At 49.2% G+C, this 16,405-nt stretch overlaps 1 protein-coding gene across 7 annotated transcripts in view; it reads right to left on the reverse strand.

The window, feature by feature from the left end:
- The window catches only part of MAP7D2 (MAP7 domain containing 2), a 131,649-nt gene that overhangs the window by 88,255 nt on the left and 26,989 nt on the right, over positions 1-16,405 (reverse strand). The window contains exon 1 of one of the 7 annotated variants that reach the window (XM_066357184.1): positions 12,146-12,242. The exons of the other annotated variants lie outside the window; for them this stretch is intronic. The gene's annotated coding sequence lies outside the window, so the exon portion shown is untranslated. Of the gene's footprint in view, positions 1-12,145; positions 12,243-16,405 lie in introns of those variants that run through there. 7 annotated transcript variants of the gene reach the window in all.

Consider the following 16,405-nt stretch of genomic DNA (forward strand, 5'->3'; position numbering starts at 1 on the left):
ACAATGACCATCTCACTAGCCAAAAGCAGGCCCATAGTTCCCATTGAAATACTGGTCAGTTTGTTGATTTAAATTTACTTGTTCTTTATTTTAAATATTGTATTTGTTCCCGTTTTGGTTTTTTTACTTTAAAATATGTGCAGTGGGCATAGGGATTTGTTCAAAGTTTTTTTTATAGTCCGGCCCTCCAACGGTCTGAGGGACAGTGAACTGGCCCCCTGTGTACAAAGTTTGGGGACCCCTGCACTAGCTGTTTAACAGATTTAGCTCTCTCGGTCTCCTTTTTCTTTATAAAACGAGGTTCGTTCTGCCTTTCTACAGTGCAGAGGGGGGACTTACACAAAACAATCAATTTGTCCACTTTTCATCTTTACCAGACTGAGCTCCGGAAGAAAGTGAGGGCTGGGTTGGCTCTATCACACATCGCACGTTGGCACATGTCAGGCAATCAATAAATGTTGCGGAGTGGGCCAACGTCTCTTTTAAGCACCTGTCCTTAGACTCAGTCAAGGCTGTTAATGAAAATACTTCCTGGAGATTTTCACACCAAAGGAGATGCTGCTGAGTTAAAAGCTGGAAGGAACTGAGAATTCACAGACATGACGAGGAGAAGAGACCAGCTGCTATACAGACAGAGCACAGAGCGCTCCAGGGTTGTGGCTGGGCCAGGCTCGTGCTTAGACAGGGCGTTCCGAAGCCCCCGCTGGGGAGAGTGGGGTGCAGGCCAGCAACCTCACCCCACCACCCGCTGCAGCAGGACAGGCAGGCATCTCTCCTGCCGACCTTGGCCAGTACTGAGGCTATTTCCAGGTGATGAGTCTGCCACGGGCGGACAGGACAGGGGAGTGTCAGTATATGTGTCACATGTGTTTGCTCTTCCTGGGTGAAATAATCAAGGGATGTTTATCTCGATCAAAAGAAATCGACTGGCCTGGCCTTTGTGCTCGTTTGAAGGTGCCACAAAGCAAACTTGCCTGTCTTTTCCAGGTAGAATGGCTACTTACCATCTCTGACCCACAAAAGGCAAGGTGTTGCATGCTTTAGTGTATTTTTTTCTAACCCTTACAACCCCCAAAGTAGGTGTTACTGATCCCATTCTACTGACAGGGACCTGAGCTTCTCGGAAAGGGTTTTTCCCAAGGTAGCATGGAGTTAAGGGGCTGAGGCCAAATCTGAAGGTGCCTCTGGGAGGTGCTCTATCTGACACCTGGCCCTTGGCCTGCTCCTCCCAGGGGTCTGACACCTGGCCCTTGGCCTGCTCCTCCCAGGGGTCTGACCCCTGGCCCTTGGCCTGCTCCTCCCAGGGGTCTGACACCTGGCCCTTGGCCTGCTCACTCCTCCCAGGGGTCTGACCCCTGGCCCTTGGCCTGCTCGCTCCTCCCAGGGGTCTGACACCTGGCCCTTGGCCTGCCCCTCCCAGGGGTCTGACCCCTGGCCCTTGGCCTGCTCACTCCTCCCAGGGGTCTGACCCCTGGCCCTTGGCCTGCTCCTCCCAGGGGTCTGACCCCTGGCCCTTGGCCTGCCCCTCCCAGGGGTCTGACCCCTGGCCCTTGGCCTGCTCCTCCCAGGGGTCTGACCCCTGGCCCTTGGCCTGCTCCTCCCAGGGGTCTGACCCCTGGCCCTTGGCCTGCTCCTCCCAGGGGTCTGCAGGCTGGGCCTGCACCCGACGCCCTACCAAGTGATCAACAGGAGCCAGGCCAAAAGCGGTCCTTCCAGGCTGAACCTCAGACAGGACTTCGATCATCAGAATGCCGGCCTTTTTCTGCTTTAAGAAATAAACAAAACCCCAAAGTGCCTCCCCATACAGGAACTGATTCTATTTAAACCAACATACTATGGAACACAGGGAGAGGCAGGACACATCTTGTTCTAAGAGTCTGCTGTGCTTCTCTCTCACGTGGCTCAGGAATTTCCACAGAACGGGCCTGCCGGTACTCGTCCGTGTGCAGCAACACGGAGACGGACTAGAACGGGAGGGATATAGAGCATACAGCAGGGGTCCCCAAACTGTTTACACAGGGGGCCAGTTCACTGTCCCTCAGACCGTTGGAGGGCTGGACTATAAAAAAAACTATAAACAAATCCCTATGCACACTGCACATATCTTATTTTAAAGTAAAAAAACAAAACAAAACGAGAATACAATATTTAAAATAAAAAACAAGTAAATTTAAATCAACAAACTGACCAGTATTTCAATGGGAACTATGCTCCTCTCACTGACCACCAATGAAAGAGGTGCCCCTTCCAGAAGTGCGGCGGGGGCCGGATAAATGGCCTCAGGGGGCCGCATGCGGCCTGCGGGCCGTAGTTTGGGGACCCCTGGTATATAGCGTGCCTGGGAACGAACGCCGCTCATGGCTTTTTAACACCAAAAACAATTAGCAGTCTGAGCAGGTGGTGGTGCAGTGGACAGAGTGTCGGACTGGGATGCGGAGGACCCAGGTTCGAGACCCCGAGGTCGCCAGCTTGAGCGCGGGCTCATCTGGTTTGAGCAAAAAGCTCACCAGCTTGGACCCAAGGTCGCTGGCTCCAGCAAGGGGTTACTCAGTCTGCTGAAGGCCCACGGTCAAGGCACATACGAGAAAGCAATCAATGAACAACTAGAGTGTCACAACGAAAAACTGATGATTGATGCTTCTCATCTCTCTCCCTTCCTGTCTGTCTGTCCCTATCTATTCCTCTCTCTGTCTCTTTCAGTGTCTCTGTAAAAAAAGAAAAAAACAACAATTAGCAAATTCATTAAGCAGGACCGTGACTGACTACCTTTTTCTGTCAACATTATTTGTTTTGAGCAAGACTGTTTGCCTTGATTAAAGCAACAAGCTGCCAATAAAAAAATGATTAAATGTTTTAATTTGCCCACAAGAAATTACAGCATGTACGGTTCCCAGCAAGAACCTAAGCTTAGCCAAATCTTTCCTGCATTGATGTTTATAATCAACAGTGTTGCATGAAAATTGTTTAATCACATTCAGAGTTCTAAAGAGAGGAATAAAACGCTGCTGCCACCCAGCCCTTGGTCCCCTGCACGCACAGCCCAGCCCCGGGCGTGCCCGGAGCCGTCACCAGGGCGCTCGCTCCATTCACACGGCTCCGGCTTCCTCCTGGCAGACCCTGACCGAGTGCCTTGCAGACAGGAACATAATAAAGTACAGCCCCTGCTGCCAGCCGGCATGCACTGAGCACTTCCTCTGGCACATGCTGGATGAAGTGCTTTAAGCACATTGTTTTACTTAAAGCTCACACCTTGTGCAGTTGGATTTAGTACTGTGCCCTGCTTCAACAGAGAAGAGGAGGCTTCCAGAAAGGTCAAGGGACTTGCTCAAGGTCACCTAGCTAATGAAAACAACAGAAACAGTATTGAAACCCAGGGCATCTGGGTTTGCTTAAAAGGCAAGCAAAAACTACACTGAATGACTAAATATTGTCTCACTGCAGTAACATCTGATGGGTGGTCATGCTACATACTGATATTTGCAAGTTTGAAACTGCCCCACCATTAGTGACTATTAAATGCTACTTTTCTTTGTTGCTTGAGACTTGTTTGGAGGTTCTAGCAGGGGAGCGCAGCTACTCGTATACCCTTGACCAAAGAACGGTCCTCTCCTCTAGTGGGGAAGGTCGTCCTCTTCGACCGAGCGCGCAGCTTCGGGAGGGACGCACATGGAGCGGTGAGGGAGGAAGGGGACACCCGCCTAGCCAGCCAGATCAGCCGAATCAACCCTGGCGATCAATGGGGTGACAGATGTCGCAGCCAGATCGCCCTCACATCGCTTTGGTACATATATACTATGGAATACTACTCAGCCATAAGAAATGATGACATCTGATCATTTACAATAACATGATGGACCTTGATAACATTATACCGAGTGAAATAAGTAAATCAGAAAAAAACTAAGAACTATATGAACCAATGTATAGATGAGACATAAAAATGAGACTCAGAGACATGGACAAAAATGTGATGGTAACAGGGAGTGGGGTGGAGGGGTGGGGAAGGGGCGAGGAAGGAGAGGGAGGGAGTGGGGGGAGGGTAGGGGCACAAAGAAAACCAGATAGAAGGTGACGGAGGACGATTTGACTTTGAGTGAGGGGTATGCAGCATAATCAAAGGTCAAAATAATCTGGAGATGTTTTCTCGGAACATATGTACCCTGATTTATCAATGTCACTGCATTAAAATTAATAAAAATAAGATTAAAAAAATGCTACTTTTGCTAGAGAAGAAGTTAGTGAAGTTACGTGTCTAGAAAGTGTGCATTTGGCCCTGGCCGGTTGGCTCAGTGGTAGAATGTTGGCCTGGCATGCAGGAGTCCTGGGTTCGATTCCCAACCAGGGCACACAGGAGAAGCGCCCATCTGCTTCTCCACCCCTACCCCTCTCCTTCCTCTCTGTCTCTCTCTTCCCCTCCCGCAGCCAAGGCTCCATTGGAGCAAAGTTGGCCTGGGCGCTGGGGATGGCTGCATGGCCTCTGCCTCAGGCGCTAGAATGGCTCTGGTTGCAACAGAGCAATGACCCAGAGGGGCAGAGCATTGCCCCTGGTGGGCGTGCCGGGTGGATCCCGGTCGGGCGCATGCGGGAGTCTGTCTGACTGCCTCCCCATTTCCAACTTCAGAAAAAAAAAATACAAAAAAAAAATAGAAAGTGTGCATTTGATTTCTGCCACAGCACTCACATGGGATCACTGATCCATCCCAGGGCAGCTTCCAGCCTCGCCGCTCTCAGCGGCCTCGCTCTCCAGGCCCCTGCTGCCCAGACAGTGAAAGAAAGCAGCCACAGAGTGACAGAATGGAGGAAAGCGGCTCCGAACAGCCTCACAGTGCCCGTGCCTGCTCTTTGGGGTGTACAGTACTCTGAAACTGTTTCCCACCCACCGACTCGTCCCCTTTGACGGCTATTTCAGGAAGATTCACAGCTAACCTGCTAATATCAGAAAAGTTAAAAAAAAAAAAAGAATAAAAGAAACAAGGGGCAAATGACAAGAATGCAACAGGGAGGGAAGGTGGGGTGGGTGGCTTATACTATAATTTAGGGGGAAATCACTGTGAATCAAGGACACAAGAAAGCTGGGCCCAAATCAGTAGAGACAGAGTAATTTAGTGGCTGGGTTGCTAGGGCTACGGGGCTGGGAGGAAATGAGGAGTGACTACTAACAGGTGGAGGGTTTCTTGGTGGGTGGTGAAATGTTCTGGTATCGACTGTGGTATTTATTATATATTGCACAACTCTGTGAACATGCTAAAAAACCCCAAAACACTGAATTGCATATTTTGAATGGGTGAACTGTACAGTATTAAAAAAATAAAGAGCCCTGGCCGGTTGGCTCAGCGGTAGAGCGTCGGCCTAGCGTGTGGAGGACCCGGGTTCGATTCCCGGCCAGGGCACACAGGAGAAGCACCCATTTGCTTCTCCACCCCTCCGCCGCGCCTTCCTCTCTGTCTCTCTCTTCCCCTCCCGCAGCCAAGGCTCCACTGGAGCAAAGATGGCCCGGGCGCTGGGGATGGCTCTGTGGCCTCTGCCTCAGGCGCTAGAGTGGCTCTGGTCGTAACATGGCGACGCCCAGGATGGGCAGATCATCGCCCCCTGGTGGGCAGAGCGTCACCCCTGGTGGGCGTGCCGGGTGGATCCCGGTCGGGCGCATGCGGGAGTCTGTCTGACTGTCTCTCCCTGTTTCCAGCTTCAGAAAAATGCAAAAAAGAAAGAAAGAAAGAAAGAAACCTCGCCAAGTAGCAGAAGACCACAATAAAATCATACCCAAAGCATAAAATACTAAAACCACAACTACATGACAAGAGCAAGTGACAATCAGAGCACCCTGGCACATAAGAGTGGCATAGAATGACAAAAGGAGATGAGTTTTATTATTTCCATTAAAGCAAAGCAATCTGAAATCTAAAAATAAAATATCTGAGGGATTTGTTATACATGATCTGTTGTATGTTTGGAAATGCAAGGAGTTGCAGAATTTGGGATCAGAACCAGTTCCAAGCCAGGGAAGGACATCTGACAAAGCAAACATGAGAGGTGCGACAAAGCAGAAAGAAGTCGCGTCAAGGCCTGTCTGGTCCTACAAAACCAGGCCTCCAGGGCATTCCTGGGGAGCCTGACCCATTTGTGAGGTTATTCAACATCCCGTCCCATAAAACAAAGCCTTGTAAGTAGCTGAAAATATGTCAGGTAGCAGGGGAGCCTTTCTGAATTTTGGTCTGAAAGCCTTACAGTGGGCAAACTATTCTTGCTGAAGACTGCACAGCATTGCAACGATTTGGTACAAACAACCTTCTTCTTAAAGAGTCTCATATAACCCTGCAAGCTCCCTATTTACACCCAAGCCACCTTCAAAATTCTCTCCCAGCCTGATCTGCAGTGTGGTGCAGTGGGTAAAGCATCGACATGGAACACTGAGGTTGCCGGTTTGAAACCCCGGGCTTGCCTGGACAAGGTACATATGGGAGTTGATGCTTCCAGCTCCTCCTCCTGTTTCTCTCTCTCTCTCCTCTTTCTAAAATGAATAAATAAAAGCTATTAATAATATTATTAATAAGTAAAAAAACCAAATTCTCTCCTAACCCCTCTGGTTCCTAAGAGGCTATAAAAATAAGTGACTAGTGCCTGGCTGGTTGGCTCAGTGGTAGAGCATCCCCTGACATGTGTAAGTCCAATTTTCGATTCCCGGTGAGGGCACACAGTAGAAGTGCCTACATGCTTGTCCACCCTTCCCCTCTCTCCTTTCTCTAGGTCTCTTCCCCTCCCGCAGCCAAGGCTCCACTGGAGCAAAGTTGGCCTGAGCGCTGAGGATGGCTCCATGGCCTCTGCTTCAGGCACTAGAATGCCTCCAGATGGGCAGAGCATCACCCCCTAGTGGGCATGCCAGGTGGATCCCGTTCAGATGCATGCGGGAGTCTATCTGCCTCCCTGCTTCTCACTTCAGAAATACACACACACACACACACACACACACACACACACACAAAGTAACTAGTGAGGATGATTGCACAAGCTTGAGAATATACTAAAAACCACTGAACTGTATACGTTACAAGGGTGAAATTTATGTTGTAAAAATTTATATCTCAATAATGATTTTTAAACTATTTTTAAAAATCAGAGCCAAACACAGAATTACCGTCTTACCCAGCAATTCCACTTCTGGTTAGATAACCCCAAAATTGATCTGAGCAGGGGCTCAGATACCTGTACACCCATGTTCAGAGCAGCACTGCCCACAACAGCCAGAAGGTGGAAGCAACCCAAGTGCCCATCAACAGATGAATGGATAAGCAGAAGGTGGTCTATCCACACAAGGGGTCTCATTCAGCCTCACAAGAATGAAATTCTGACACATGGACAGCCCTTGAGCATATTAAGCTAAGTGAAGTAAGCCAGTCACAAAAGAACAAATATTGCATAATTCCATGTATACGAAGTACCTAGAACAGACAAATGCATAGAGACAGAAAATAGAATATCAGTTACCAGGGGATAGGGGAGGGGGAATGGAGTTACTATATAATTGCTATAGAGCTTCTGTTTGGGATGTTGAAAAGTTCTGGAAATAGATCATAGTGATAGTTACACAATATTATGAACTGCACTTAATGCCACTGAATTGTACATTTAAAAACAGTTTAGCCTGAACGGTGGTGGTGCAGTGGACAGAGTGTCGATCTGGGATGCTGAGGTCCCAGGTTCAAAACCCCGAGGTCGCTGGCTGGAGCGGGTTTATCTGGCTTGAGTGCCGAATCACCGGCTTGAGCATGGGATCACTGACATGATCCCATGGTCACTGGCTTGAGCAAGGAGTCACTGGAGCCCCCCAGTCAAGGCACGCATGAGAAGCAATCAATATCTAAGGGGCCACAACTATGAATTGATGCTTCTCATCTCTCTCCCTTCCTGTCTCTCCCTCCCTAACCTCCCTCCCTCACTCCAACTCTCCCTCTCTTTCTCTTTAAAAAAAATTTTAATTAAAAATTAAAAAATACAAAGTTAAAATGGTGCAGGTTATATTATATATATTTTACCATAATAAAAACAATTCAAAATATTCAGGGCCCTCTCATCTAAGAATCCACACTTGATACCCGCTTCAGGGTAATAAGGCAGTAAATAAACCAAAAAAAAACTTCAGAAACTGAACACCCTTTTTGTATGACAAATCTGAGGTCAAAAACACATTTAATTGCATTAGTCAAGTTTCAGTTGATTAGGTTACATATGCAACTTGGTCTTTCAGAAGGACCAAAACCATCACAGCGTGGATGAATATCTACGTCTTTCTCTCTCTACTAAGTAGTCTAAGATAACCCTCTATACCAGTGGTTTTCAACTGACAGTCCGCCAGAAATTTCGTGCCAGTCTGCAAAATAGTCATCCACCCTGCGGCTGAAAAGGACTGCTCTAGCCCGTCACCGTCCCACGGACCTTTCTGCAATGATGGAAATATTCTGTCTCTCTGTTCTCCAATACGATGGCCACTAGCCACACAGCGCTCCTGAGTACTTAAAATGTGGCTAGTGCAACCAAGGAGCTGAGTTTTACATTTTATATACTTTTAATTAATTTAAATAGCCACGTGGGGCAACTGGCTGCTGTACGGGCCAGCAGAGTCTAAAATCCTAAACTTAAAAACTCACAGCATGCCACACAACTCGCTTATCCTGTCACATGCAGTTTCCACAGTTACAGAAAGTCAGATGATCTCTCTGGCTCTGGGCCATTTCTGTGGGGTAAAGCACAGAGGAGTGGGTGTCAAAGAGGAGTAGAGGGCAAAAAAATAAGTGTCCCTCTGTTTTCCTGCATCCTCCATGGACAAATGTTAAGTGCACAAAGTGAGCAGAGAAAGATCACCAAGGAGAATGAGAAACAGAACCCAGGACGAGACTCTGACGGTTCTCAAAGGAAGAGGAAAGGGAATGCCCCAGGCTGTCCAGGCTCCTAAATGGGCACAGGTATATGCTTTAAGAATTTCACCATGGGCCTGACCAGGCGGTGGCACGGTGGATAGAGCATCAGACTGGGACACGGAGGACCCAGGTTTGAGACCCCGAGGTCACCGGCTTGAGCACAGGATCACCAGCTTGAGTGCAGGGTCACTGGTTTGAGCGTGGGATCATAGACATGACCCCATGGTTGCTGGCTTGAGCCCAAGGTTGCTGGCTTGAGCCCAAGGTTGCTGGCTTGAACAAGGGGTCACTTGCTCTGCTGTAGCCCTCTGGTCAAGGCACAAATGAGAAAGCAATCAGTGAACAACTAAGGAGCTGCAACGAAGAATGGACACTTCTCATCTCTCTCTTCCTGTCTGTCTGTCTGTATCTGTCCCCTTCTATCTGACTCTCTCTCTCTCTCTGACTCTCTCTCTGTCTCTGTCAAAAAAAAAAGAATTTCAGTATGTAAGTTGAGCTCTGAGAAGGAGAAGAAGCACCATTCCTGCACAGAAACCGGAGCGCAGGGCCAGCGCGGGGCCTCCATTACTCTTTGCTGCGTACCTGACAGTCCCGTGCTGCTGGCCATGCGGCACCTAAGGGCACGTGACTGCGGGGCTCACACACGCACAGACTGTCCCCTCCTCCAGCCAGAGTGAACTGTGTGCTCCTGTAGCAGCCTCATGGTCCATTTTTCTATTTCCCTGTACGGTATGTTTCGGTGTCAGGCTTAGATTACAGTAAGTTAGAGCAAGCCTATTTTCACTAGGTCACTAGCACCTTGGAAGGCAAAAGCAATATATCCATATATCCATATCAATATACCGATGTGAATGTATCCCACATACAAAAACGTGTTTCGTGCTACCTCCGTGGAACACCATACATGGGCAACACGCTGCTAGGCGCTTTCCACGCGTTGCCTCATAATCCTCCTACCAGGAGTTTCTGTTATTATCCCCATTTTATGAGTAAAGAAACTGAGGTCCAGGCGTCCCCAAACTATGGCCCGCGGGCCACATGTGGCCCCCTGAGGCCATTTATCCGGCCCCCTGCTGCAATTCTGAAAGGGGTACCTCTTTCATTGGTGGTCAGTGAGAGGAGCACTGTATGTGGTGGCCCTCCAACGGTCTGAGGGACAGTGAACTGGCCCCCTGTGTAAAAAGTTTGGGGACCCCTGGACTAGACCAAGAAACTAACCCAAGACCCCATGGCTAGTTAGTGGTCAAGACAGTCTCTGATCAGATTAAAGTCTTAAGTGGTAAGTTCTTTTAAATTTTTAAAATTTTACTGTATTGTGATAAGAACACTTAGTGTGAGCTCCACCCCTTAATAAACTTTTTAGTGTACAGTAGTCTTGTGGACTCCGTGTACGATGTTGTACAGCAGGTCTCTAGAACTTGCTTGTCTTGCTTAACTGAAACCTTATGTTCACTGGTTAGTAACTCCTCACTTCCCCCTCCCCCAGGCCCTGGCAACCACCATTCCACTCTGAATCCATGAATTCGACTACTGCAGAGACTTCATGTAACTCAAACCATGCAGTATTTGTCTTTCTGTGACTGGCTTATTTCATAATATCCTCAAGGTCCAGCCATCTATGTTGTCACACATATCATAGAATTTCTTTCTTTTCTAAGGCTGGATAATATCACATTGTATGTATCAGCCACATTTTCTTATTCACTCATAGGTTGTTTCCACATTTTAGCTACTGTGACTAGTGTGATTACCTCTTTGAGATCCTGATTTCAATTGTTTTGAATAAATACCCAAAGGCAGGATTGCTGGGTCATTTTCAATTTTTTGAGGAACCCCCATCCTGTTTTCCATGACGGTTACACCATTTTGCACTCCCACCAACACTGCATGAGGGTTCCCCTTTTTCCACATGTTCACCAGCACTTGTCTTTTATGTTTTGGTGTTGTTTTCTTTTTTTTCTCTTTTTCTTTTTCTTTTGGTATGTGCCATTTGACAGGTGTGAGCAAGTTCATTGGTAAAATCTTAACTAATTTGCAGTGAAAAGGTTACACTATGGGCAATCTGGGCAAAAGTTTAGCGAAGGCCAGCAGCATGTCACAGGAGTAAGCACCACACAGAAAGTCACGTTCGAGGGCTTCAGGAGCTGGGTCTCTTTATGGAGACCAGGAGGGTTTGTGAAAAGGATGCCGAGTGGATGTCCTGCCTATCTGGAGAGGTCTTTAGAGGAGGGATATTTGTGTGAACATAAAGGACTTCTTGACCCAAGAGGTGAGGGGTGCCCCTCCAGTCTCAGAGAATACGGCACAAAGATCCACTATCTGGAAAGGTTAACGGGGGTGGCAGCTCAGCCCACGTCCTCTCTCGAGATCCTCTGCAGACCCGGAGTTCACAGAGGGAACCCCAAAAGGCCAGACCGTCGGCCTCCTTGAGCCCAGATGACGAGGAGTGAGGCGGGAGCTGGGTCCAGTACTCGGCAAGAGTGCTGCCACTCTCCTGTCTCCGCCATTTGAAGACAGCAGGGCAGAGGAGAGGATGTCCAGGTCTCTGGGACCCCAGACTCAGGGCCATTCCTGTTCAGCCCTCCCCAACCCTCCTGGCACAGCTGGCTTGCTTTCAGGTCACCTTGTGAATCACACGTGTACTTACGCAGATCACTAAAGCTGTGACAGAGTCAGTATGTCTTTAAAAGGGACCAAGAACACCAACATAGGCCCGTTACAGTAACTCCTACCCTGAGATAATGTTTTTCTCAAAAGGCCAATTCCTTTATGATCTATTTACCAACCAGTCAGACCTTGGCTGACTAAAGAGCTTTTCCCGTGAGGGCTGGAGAAGTCCTTTGCCACACACCCCGCACCCTGGATGGCCAGTCATGCCAGGCAGGAACGCTGCCAGCGCCCCAGCGAGCCTGACACCCTTCAGCCCTCCTGAACCAGGCTGGGCACCCAGCAAGGCGAACTGGGGACAAAACTAGCACACAGGAAGTGGTTACTCACAGTGACATGTTCCCAAATGAAGCCACGATCCTGTCTGCTTTTGTCTAATACTAACCGCACTTCTAGGTTCATCTCTCTGGCACCGAGACATCTGTGCCCACCACTGCGTGTCCCGGGCCAGCAGAAATCCAATTCTACTCTGGCTCCACCTTCCTCAGAAACTCCGGCCTCAAGTCTCCAAGGCGGGTTGAAGTCTACACCCACGACATTCCCGAAAACCCAGAAAGCCTACCTACCGTCTGGTCCTTTCTGCAGGCGAGGAGCCGCGGAATGCTGCTACATGAGCAGAGCCCAGGACGAGGCAAAGCCCAGTCCAGTCCGTGCAGGTCCAGGATGGGGTTCCCCAGCAGCCTGCCTCTGGAACTGCATTCCCTCCTCATTTACATACTCAGTGACGTCACCCCGACCAACGCCCTGAGGAGTCCGCCCGCATCTCCTTCTAGGGCATTACTCACCTGTACGGAACTGCCCTGGGAAAGACAAGAGCATGCAGAAGCTAGAAACCGGGTCCTTTGCTCTGGTCCTGTTTGTATTTGAGAGAAACGCTACCTGGAGCCAGAGTCAGGACTGCAGGAACAGGCTTTCCCTTCGCCTTGAGCTGTGCTAGCATCTCTGTTCAAAATTGCCCTCAGGCACTTCTTACCCTCCGAGGAGCGTGCATTGAACTGGCTACTATATGACCTGCTTCATGGACGAGTGCACAGTCTGGCCAGGACAGTGCCATGTCAACAAACATATCAAAATATAATACCAGTAAGTTGCAATCAAGTTGTATCGGAGCCAAAGAGGACACACTGCCTGAGGGTGGTGGCAGTGGCTGTGCCCCTACATCCCAGCCAGAATAGCCAAAATTAAAGACTGACAGGCTCAGGGGTAGAGCGTGGGCCCAGCATGTGGAAGTCCTGGGTTCGATTCCTGGTCAGGGCTCACAGGAGAAATGACCACCTGCTTCTCCACCCCTCCTCTCTCTCTCTCTCTCTCTCTCTCTCTCTCTCTTTCAACCCCCACCCCCACCCCACAGTCAGAATTCAATTGGAGCAATTTGGCCCTGGGCACTGAGGATGGCTCCATGGCCTTGCCTCAGACACAAAAAAACTCAGTTGCTAAGCAACAGAGCAGGCCCCAAATGGGCAGAGCATCGTCTGGTAAGGGGCTTGCTGGGTGGATCCTGGCCGGGGTGCATGCGGGAGTCTCTCTCTGCCTCCCCACCTCTCACTTAATTAAAAATAAACTAATTAATTAATTAATTAAAAGACTGACAATACCAAGTGCTGACAAAGATTTGGAAGAACTAGAAGTCTAACGCAAAATGGTTTGGCCATGTGGTAGGCAGAATAATAACCCCCCAAAGATGTCCACATTCTAGTCCCTGGAACCTATGAATGTTACCTCATGTAACAAAAAGGCATTTGCAGAAGTGATTAAGGCCCTTGAAATGGAGGAATTATCCAGGGTGTTCCAGGCGGTCCCCATGTAATCACAGGGAGGGAAGACAGAGAGGAGATAGGACAGTGAAAGCCAAACTGGAGAGAGAAAGAGACTGGAAGATGCTGCGCTGCTGGCCACGCAGGACAGAGGCACGAGCCAAGGAGTGCAGGCAGCCTCAGGAGCCAGCGAGGGCAAGGAAAGGGACTCTTCTTCGTTTTTGTTTTTGTTTTTGTGACAGAGACAGAGAGAGTCAGAGAGAGGGACAGATAGGGGTAGACAGGAAAGGAGAGAGATGAAAAGCATCAATTCTTCATTGCGGCACCTTAGTTGTTTGTTCACTGAGTGCTTTCTCATATGTGCCTTGACCGGGGGGCTACAGCAGACTGAGTGACATCTTGCCTGAGCCAGTGACCTTGGGCTCAAGCTGGCGACCTCAGGGTCTCAAACCTGGGTCCTCGGTATCCCAGTCCGATGCTCTACCCACTGTGCCACCGCCTGGTCAGGCAAAGAAAGGGATTCTCCTGAGAGCCTCCAGGTACACTCTGCTGATACTTTGACTTCAGGACTTCTGAATGCCAGAATTATAAGATAATAAATTCACGCTGCTATAAGCCAGTGACTTTGTGGTAATTTGTTATAACGGCAATAGAAAACTACTTCCAACAGTTTGGCACTATGTGCTAAAGCTGAACATATGCCTATGATAACACCCAGCAATTCCACTCCTAGGAATGTCTGCAACAGAAATGTATCTGTATGGGTATCCAAGAAATGTATACAAGCATGTTTATAGCAGTTTTAGTAAAAAAGAAAATGAAATACTGAAAATAACCCACTGTCCATGAACAAGAGAATGGATAAAACAAACTGTTGAACAGTCACACAATCTGACAGTACTCAGAATAGAAGAAATCAAAGCTTGACATCTGCAACATGGGAAAGCCTTAAGACAACGTCAAGTGGCCCTGGCCGGTTGGATCAGTGGTAGAGCGTCGGCCTGGCGTGCAAGGGGTCCCGGGTTCGATTCCCGGCCAGGGCACACAGGAGAAGCGCCCATCTGCTTCTCCCCCTCTCCTTCCTCTCTGTCTCTCTCTTCCCCTCCTGCAGCCAAGGCTCCATTGGAGCAAAGTTGGCCCGGGCGCTGGGGATGGCTCCTTGGCCTCTGCCCCAGGCGCTAGAGTGGCTCTGGTCACAACAGAGCGACACCCCGGAGGGGCAGAGCATTGCCCCCTGGTGGGCAGAGCATCGCCCCCTGGTGGGCATGCCAGGTGGATCCCGGTCGGGCACATGCGGGAGTCTGTCTGACTGTCTCTCCCCGTTTCTAGCTTCAGAAAAATACAAAAAAAAAAAAAAAGACGTCAAGTGGAAAACACACACACAAGTATATATTTGGTTCTGGAGACAGACAGTGGTGATGGTTGCACAATGATGTGAATGTACTTAATGCAATTTACTGAACTCTTAAAAATGGCCCAAACGGTAAATTTCATGTTATGTATATTTTGCCAAATTAACTATGTATGTAACTACACGAATCTATTTTCATAAAGTTCAAAAACAACCAAAAATAGGAGGAGGCATAAGGGAGCCTTCAGAGTGCTAAAAATGTTTAGTTTTTTTATCTGGGTGTTGGTTACAAGGGTGTATTTGTAAACATTCATTAGGCTGTATGCATAAAATCTATGAACTTTTGTTTCCAAATGCCCAGCCCAAGTTTATCTGCACAGGATTTGATTTGCCCACATTAGTGTTATCAACACTGTAATGGAAACAGGAAAGAAAAAAACACCGGAGTGTACAGGGTTGGGATGCCTGTCGGAAGAGACGCGGCCTGAGCCAAGGACTGAAGGATGAACGCAGCAGACAGAGAGAGGCAGGGGTCGCTGGGCAGAGGGGGAGCTTGCACATGCGCAGTGAGGTGCCAGCGCATGCAGAGTGTACGGGACTCTACAACCCGGGGGTGGTCGCTGGCCAGAGAGAGGGGGTTGGGGAGAAAGTGGGAGCCCATGCCAACATGTCTGGGAACCCCCAACAGCAGTTTAGACTGTGCTCAAGCAAGAAAGGTATCAGAGGGGGTTAGCCAGAGAGGGACATGATGGACCCATGACAGTGAGAGTGATACCTGGACAGATGGACAGAGATCCTTAAGGCTCTTGTGATAATGGTCAGGCCCAAGATGACAGGCTGTGACCCAGGCAATGGGCACAGGGTCGCGATAAATGAAGGAGGCGGAACTATGCTGTTAAGTGCGTCGCCTCCAAGCCTATGTGGCTGGTGATTCCGCTGCCACAGAGGGTGAAGACCAGACTACCCCTCCATCTGCCTCGTGGGCCAGCAGAGGAGGGTCACAGCATCCTCCACTGGGAGGTGGCAAGTGTCAGTCAGATTTCCTAGTGAACATCTCACGTACAGATAAGCAACTCAGTTGTTCTCACAGGCTAACACCTCAAGCCATAGTTTGTGAGGAACAAACGGGAACGAGAGAGCTGAAGCTTATCTACGTTTAGTGAGCACATCCTAGAGAAGGAACATGGCTCATTCAGCTGTGGAGCCCAGTACCCCCAAATGGCCTCGCCAAGCTCTCCTCCTACCACAGGGTTCTCCAATGTAGGCCCGTGGCCTCAGTCCCCGCTAACCTTCCACTGGAGAAGTCCTCCGCCCAGCCCACACAAATCCTATACACCTGATGGTTCCATCTAATGGTTTGGTAATGCCTTACAAGTCAATCCGGTTTCTCTTCCGAACAGGTTTGATAACTAAAACTGAAGCAGGGACAGAAAGGGGTTAGCTGATCATGGGCAGCCCAGGGCTACCAGTGGCCAAACATAAGTCTTGGCTGTTCGGTTCCCTCCCAGCCCTGCAGAGCTGATATGCGCCATAGGGGCTAACGGCGGTCTGTCCTTGGTGGCCTGCACACCACTGAGCGTGGCTGAACGACAAATGCCAACGCAAGAGCGTGCAGAGGAGAAACCAATAACAGAGGGGTTTGAGGTGACTTGTTTGAGGTGAAACTCCTTCTGCACCTCTTGCTCCTAACCCGGCAAGGTAGGTCAACATCGAGTTCACCG

The sequence above is a fragment of the Saccopteryx leptura genome, chromosome X, assembly GCF_036850995.1.
Source record: "Saccopteryx leptura isolate mSacLep1 chromosome X, mSacLep1_pri_phased_curated, whole genome shotgun sequence".
Classification (NCBI taxonomy): Eukaryota; Metazoa; Chordata; class Mammalia; order Chiroptera; family Emballonuridae; genus Saccopteryx; species Saccopteryx leptura.